Below are 7,941 nucleotides of genomic sequence, written 5' to 3'. Positions count from 1 at the left end.
ATCCACAAATAGCTCAATGTTAAAGAAGGTTCTCATGGAGTATACATTGGCAAAATAGTCTCTCTTTTCTCAATGTAGGAGTTACATCAGATTCTATGTTATAGCTCGTATGGTCATATATGTCGGTTAAAGGTCCTATCCTGAAAAAAGGTTTATGATATGGTTTAAGTTATCTTAATGTTATGATGCATTGTCCATATGATTATGATATTCAAATATTTTCAAGTTGTACTCATGTTTTCAAGATATTGTCATGCATCCCATGTTTATATTATCTATGTCTGATTATTATTATTGTGTATGCATGCTTCTCACATACTTAGTGCATTCCATGTACTAATTCATACTTTTTACTTACATTGTATCATAATGTATGGACGAACGATCATTGCGCACCTCCCACTCTTAGCTAGAGTTTGATTGCTACTTTTTCATTATTGGTGAGTGCTCATGATTTGAGGATGAGCTATTATCTTTTCATTTTTTCTTATGACTTTTATCTTCTATATTGGGTAAGTAAGGAGCTTGTTTTATGCCCCCATCTAGACTAGTAGAGGCATATTAGATGTTCATAGAGTCTAATTTTCTTTCCATTTTAGTTGATATTTATTTCTCTTTTATCGATATATTCATGTTGAAACTTTATTTTGCATGATGATATTTTTGTTAGGTCTTAATTACCTTATGTATTCCCATGTATGATATTATAATAGGCTTGTTTGGATTCCTTTGAGATTCTAATTGCCTTGTCACGCCTAGCGACTAGCTTGGGTCGTGCCAAACTTGGTATCAGAGCACTAGGTTTAAAATATCCTAGGAACTCTAAAATGCCACATCAAGTAGTGTCTTATTCATCAATGTGAAGCGTGCTACATCTATAAATACGAGACTATGAGGCATTTTAGGAAAAGCTTCACTTTTTTCATCACTCTTATGTCATGCAATAGAGTTGAATTCTATATGCGTTTCAGAATACGTCTTATCAAGAAGAGAGCAGTCAAAAGATTGATCAAGATGGTAACCTTTCTGCTCTGGCTAATCCACCTTCAAGTGTTGATATCTCTAACGTAGAGTTTCACTATGCCATCCAGTTATTGGCTCGAGCTATGACTGCTCAATTGAATCAACAAATGGTGACTCATGTGAACGTGAGTGTTAAGAAAAGGAAATAGGTGAACAAAAGGAGTATTGCCAGAGTTAATGACTTTAACCATCAAAATATGTCAAAAGGGGAGGCATCTAGTTCTTATTTAAGAAAGGGTGATGTCATAGAAAAGTCCCAACCTTGTGCGGCAAGTGTGGAAAGAACCATTCGATAGGTTGTTTGGCTGGTAAAGATAGTTGTTATGAGTGTGGTAAGAGTGGACATAAGAAGAGGGACTGTCTAGTGGCTTTAAGGAAAGGGAGAGAGATTCATCAATGGGTTCAGCCTAGTGCTTCTTTTGATTGCCCGACTCCGTAGATTACCTCAGCTGATATGTTATGAACCTTTCAGTTTGATGTTTACACTATGTTAGATCCGGGAACAAATCTTTCCTTTATTACTCCTTATCTTACTATGAAATTTTATGTTTGCTTATACTCCTGTTGGTGAGTCAATTTTGGATAAAAGAGTCTATAAAGATTAACCTGTTTCAGTGCTTCATAAAATCACCTTAGTTGATCTTGTAGAGCTTGATATGAACAATTTTGATGTTATTCCCGGTATGGATTGGCTTCATGCATATTATGCTTCTATATGTATTAGGACCCGTGTGGTTAAGTTTCAGTTTCCTAATAAACCATTCCTAGAATGGAAAGGTAGTAATTCCATATTTAAAGGTCAATTCAGCTCGTGTCTTAAAGCTCGGAAAATGATTTCCAAGAGTTGCATCTAACATCTAGTCCGAGTTAGGGATACGAATTCTAAAGCAACTACTCTTGAGTTAGTTTCGATTGTTAATGAGTTTCTGGAAGTATTTTCTAATAATCTCTCAAGTATCCCTCCTAAAAGGGAGATAGACTTCGGTATTGATCTTCTCCTCGATACCCAACCTATCTCTATTCCTCCATACTAAATGGCTCTGGCAGAACTGAAAGAGTTAAAGGATCAGTTGAAAGATTTATTGGATAAGGGTTTTATTAGACCGAGTATCTCTCCATAGTTTGCTTCGATTTTCCTTGTTAGAAGGAAGGATGGTTTTCTCAGTATGTGTACTGATTATCGAAAATTGAACAAAGTCATTATTAAGAATATGTATCCCATCCCAAGGACTAATGCCATTTGATCAACTTCAAAGAGAAAGTTACATTTCAAAGATTGGGCTCCGATTGGGCTATCAATAACTCGGAGTTAGAAAATGTGACCTTTTAAAGATAGATTTTAGAACTTGGTATGGTCCTTTTGAATTCTTGGTTATGTCTTTTTGACAAATTCTATTGCAGCTTTAATAGATTTGATGAATAGGGTGTTTGTTACAACCCACAATGGGCCATGAGTGGCACCCACACTTAATCATCTTGGTGGGTGAACCAACGAATGCAAACCCCAACTTACATTAGTTATTGAACTTATGAAATATGACAATAATACAAAAACCCAAATCTTATTAAAGTAAGATATAAAAACCTACTAGAGTCTACTACATATCATTTCCCAAAACCTGAAAGTCATCACATCTAGGTCATCTAATCTTAAAATAACAAGTCTGAGAGAATCTAACATGATCTAAGAGTAATAGCTCACCCTAGAACCCGATATGCTGGACATTGGCTAGAGCTAAGGGCAAGTCAAAGTCGCTGATACACTCGTTGTATTCCACAAAATGACAACGAAGAAAAATAGAAGTAGGGATCAGTACAGGACAACATGTACTGAGTTTTTATCATCAGACAACTCAAAATAGAACCTAATATATATAAAGTAATATAGAAAATTAACTACAACACTTAACAGGTGGCAAGCAACAAGCAACAAGTACAAGTGACAACACAATGAAACAAGTATGTAATTAGTCAACAGTATCAAGATCACACATGAGGACTCAAGCCTCCACTGTAGCACCCCCTTTGGGAGGATGCCACTTACGAAATAAAAAGTAGTTTTTTTTTAAATCACAAATAGTCAACACCATTGCGGGTCCATAAAATACACAAAACTTGAACCAGTAGTTATTACAAAACTATTATCTTCCTTTGTAAAAAATGACAAGACAATATATAAATGCAGTACAGGCATAACTTGAGTTAAAAGCACACTCCAAAATACCAAAACTAGTCACCCTATTCAAGTTACAAGCATATATTATTGTTTTCACAAGCCTTCAAAATTTCATATATAAGTGTCACATGTATCATGTACAAGTCCTCCAAAATATTTACAAAAACTAGATGCATATGCAAATGTGATCTTCACAAGGGCTCCAAAAAGTCTACTCTAAATGGCCATCTTCATACCTCATCCCGCATATTACCTAGGATAGAAAACAACTATCGCTAAGCATAAAGCTTAGTGGTGTAAAAACTTTAGGCTTGGAGCCATTAAATTCTTCAATTCCCTTATTCATCGCAGGTGGCTCAATAAGGTAAAAGAAAGCCCAAGTGAACAAGTATATCAAAGTATCGAATACAAACCTTGAAAAGTTTCAAAATCAATATCAATATTCGAATGCTCAAGTATCAAGAACCTTATAATTCAATTTGAAAGAGTTGTCAAATAATCAATTTCTCCCAATAGGTACGTCATGCCTTCACATTAAGCACAATCAATATCAAGACGGCCCGAAGCCCCAAAATCAAGAAGGGTCGTTACCCAATATCAAGAGAATCAAAAACCATGTTGAAAGTGGCTTTCCACTCATACTCGAGAATGGACGAAACCCCATCGTCAAGACAAAATGTAAATCTAAAGTCAAGATGGGCAAGATCCGAATCGAGAGGCATATCAATATCGATGACAAGTCAGCGTAACAAGAAGGACAAAGTCCCAACAAGAATGCAAAATTATCAAGCAATTCATACAAGTGGGTGGTTTAGCGAAAGTTTTGCAACACTTGAGATAATAGTCATACCATAATACAAGACAAGGAGTAAGGAAATAACCCATCAAATACTTTAAATTTTAGAAAAATAAAATATTCCAAGTTCAAGTTTATACACAAATCTTGGCATTTTAGCATACAACAGGTTCTACCACAACTCGAGGAGCTCAATTCCTCTTCGCCATAAACCAACCAAAATCCACTTCGTCAAATAAATCCTCTTAACTTTTATAAGCACATATACAGCTTAAATACATAATCAAATATCTAGTCAAAAGCAGGACCAACCATGTTGGACACTAAACAATAATGGAGAGTTTAGTTGTTCTTCTGCTTGGGATATCATCAGAGACAAGAGGCCCAAAACCAAGATTAAATCCAATGTCTGGCACCAGCACATCCTTTTCAAATGTTCCTTTCTTGTTTGGAGGGCTATTAGAAGGAAGCTTCCCACCAATGACAAGCTTACCAGATTTGGCCACCCTCCTTCTCAGTGCTACTGCTGCTACAGACCTGGCCAAGATACCATAGATCACATCTTTGTTGCAGGAGCCTTTGCTAGGAGTACCTGGAGTGTATTTGCTGATTCTTTGGGCATTAACAAGGAGTACACACCTCTTACAAATCTGTTAATAAGGTGGTGGAATGCTAAGTATAAGAATGAGGCCCATAGACTCTTGTTACAGGCTCTCCCTATCTTCATATGTTGGAACCTTTGGAAGAATAGATGTGCTTCCAAGTATGGAGAGAAGTAGTCTAATCTTGCAAGAGTCAAATTCTCCATCTTTAAGGACATTTTCCACTTGCTTCACAGTGTTTTTACCTATATTATATGGCCTAACAACTGGAGAGACCTTGTCCCCTTAGTTGAACAATGCTACCATGATATCAAGATTACCCCTGTATGCTGCACCAAGCCTCCTGATCATTTGGTAAAGCTAAACACTGATGGTAGTGCTCTCAACAATCCTGGCAATATTGGTGGAGGAGGAATCCTTAGAAATGCATCTTGTGAGCTCATTTTTGCTTTTACAATTCCTCTAGGTACTGGAACTAACAATCAAGTAGAGATTAAAGCTGCAATCTTTGGTCTCTCTTGGTGCCTTCATCTTGGTTATTCATAGGTAGTGCTGGAGGTTGATTCTCAGGTGCTTATCAGATGGCTGCAGCATGAAGCAAAGCCTCTTTGGTCTATCAAGGAACTGCTGGACAAACTCAATAGCCTCATCATCCAATTCCAATAGTTCAGCTGCAATCATGCCTTTAGAGAAGCCAACTCCACAGCTGATAGTCTTTCCAAATACAGCTATAAATGTACAGCTCTTGAGCTCTACTTCACCAAGAAGGACCTCTCTAGGAAAGCTAAAGCTCACATAGAAATACACATGCTGAGAATGACAAATTTCAGAAGAAGAAGGCTCAAAAGGATCAAGAAACCCCCTTGACCTCCCCAAACTGCTGTTCTAATTTGATCTTCAACTTGGATATCTCTATGTATAGTTATAGCTACTTTTAAGATCCTATAATTAGGACCATTGTAAAGGGGAGAGTCTCCTCTTCTTACTGCTTTCTTAAACTTAATATCTTGCCTCTTGAGGTAAGAAATAGACTAGTCCATCTTTCTTCTCTTCTCTTGTTTGTCTGTGAAGGTAAATACAAACCTGCAACTCTTCATTCAGCTCTTTGGGGCACAGCCATAAGTACTTCCAGGTGCAGCAATAGCATGGTGCAACAAGGTACAAATAGGACCTTGCCTTCTTCCTTTTATGCAGGCCCTCTATGGAACTGCTCTATAGGGTGCAGTATCCTGTGGCTTCTATAGAGCAGTACCCTCAGCTTGCCATCCACATCTTCCACCAATAATACCCTCCAGCAACAACCCCACCAACCTGCAGCACACAAGGAACAAATACAAGTTAATAGTACTAGTTATAGTAGCTTGCAGATTTGTTTGTTTGTATGGTGCTTTGGTTTTGTTTGTATGTGCAGGTACTCTAACAAGAATCTTACCACATCAGCTAGGGAGGCAACAAGGAATTGGTTACTACTGCAGGGGCACAGCTATACTGAAATACAGCCATGCACCAGCACAAACCAACACTGCAGACCACTGCTGAGGGCACAATGGAAATACATCCAGCTTGAGGAAAAGGTCTCCAAATATTGCAGGATTACAGAAAATATAGTAGTGGTTAAGCCTAAGAAGTTTCAGCTCAAACGGATAATTGGAGACGTTAGTCGAGCGACCTTGAAAAAGTTTGTTGTCTTGAATCTAAAGAGGGAGCAATATGCAATTTGAAAGATCCAACTTGTGGAAAAGGCCTTCAAATGGTGCAAGACTATAGCATACTCAGTATTTGCAAAGCCCAAGAAGTTTCACCTCAAACGGATAATTGGAGATGTTAGTCGAGCGACCTTGAAAAAGCTAGCAGGCTCTAAAGCACCCTTTGAGGTCCTTTCCTTTCTGATAGCCTGTGCATGTCCTTGCTTGTTTTTATTTGTTTGCTGTGTAGTTGCAGGTTGTTGGAGATATACCCTAACATGCATTAACAACAAATACATAGAGGACACCACAGATACAAGCCTCTCTATGATTGCTACAAAAGGATTCTGCAGAACTGGAAACACCTCCTATTTTTTGTGCTTGTTTGGTAGCTTGTATTCCTTTGATTGTTCTTGTGTAGGTGAAAGAACTACTGGGGAGCCACACACAAGGAAGGGCCTCCTTTCTTATATAGCTTGCCCCAACAAGCTTCTTAACTTCTCCTACTATAAAAGCAATAAGAAGCTGCACACAAACCTGCACCAGCTTATCCAATTCCCACACCTGTTTGCTTCTTTGCTACTTCCTTATGCAGGTTCAATGATTCTCAAATGAGGGGAGATAGCATCTTGGCATACTTGGACCTCATCACCAAATCATCACTCCAGCTATACCAATCTCCAAATCTCAACACCTGCAACTGCTCCTACAGCAGCACTGTTGTACTCCAGCTGCAACTCCAACTATGAGAATGCTTTGATCCTCAATCCATCAGTAGCCAGCATCATACAACCTTTGCTTCACCAATATATAGCACACACTAAGCAGTTATAAGCTAATAGTACTTGGTACAGCAGATGGCAAGTTTGTTTATTTGTATGTTGTTCTGGTTGTGTTTGCCTGTGCAAGTGTCTCAAGGAGACAAATCTCACCACAATGAGGGGTCTACTCCTAAGTATAACATGCAACAAAAAACAACTTATTCTTATCTGCAAACAAGGGGAGACTAAAGTATGGCATGTTAGGACCTCACCAACACCATCCATTACTCCTCATTACCTGTAGCAGCTCTATTATAGACAAGCTTCTTGGAGACCACCACCAGTTTACTTCCCTAACAGCAGCCCTATTCAGAGCTGCAACATCTTGAAATTGCAGCATGCAACAAGTCAATTCAAGTACTTCCTCAATAATATCTCCAAGGCTACTAGGCGTTATAATTCAATATACTTCCTCTCCTGTCATCCTCCTTAGTTGATATATACTTGATCTTGATGTGGATGCACCCCTCTATGGGGACTTACTTGGTATGACAAGACTAAAAAGGGCAAAGATGAAAAGAACCTTCTCATCTCATGCGAGATAGAAGTTTTGTATACTTGTTCTTCTTTAATTTAGCTATGTCTGATACGTAGCATAGTTGAATAGGACTAGTGTAGGTTACTTTCTTATTTTCTCATGGTAGAGGAGAGTCTCCCTCATTTATGCTTTCTTAGTCGATTTGTACCAGGAGGAGTCCTCTCATAGGTTTACTGCTTTCTAGTTATAGTTAGCCCTTTTTTGTACCGGAGATGAGTTAGCTGACCTTAGTAGGTTAGCCGACTTATGTACCAACATAGGATCGGAGGAAAGGTTTACGTCCCCCTCCTTGTATTTTTC

This window comes from Solanum dulcamara, chromosome 7 (genome assembly GCF_947179165.1).
Source record: "Solanum dulcamara chromosome 7, daSolDulc1.2, whole genome shotgun sequence".
Classification (NCBI taxonomy): Eukaryota; Viridiplantae; Streptophyta; class Magnoliopsida; order Solanales; family Solanaceae; genus Solanum; species Solanum dulcamara.
This window is presented reverse-complemented; position numbering follows the sequence as displayed.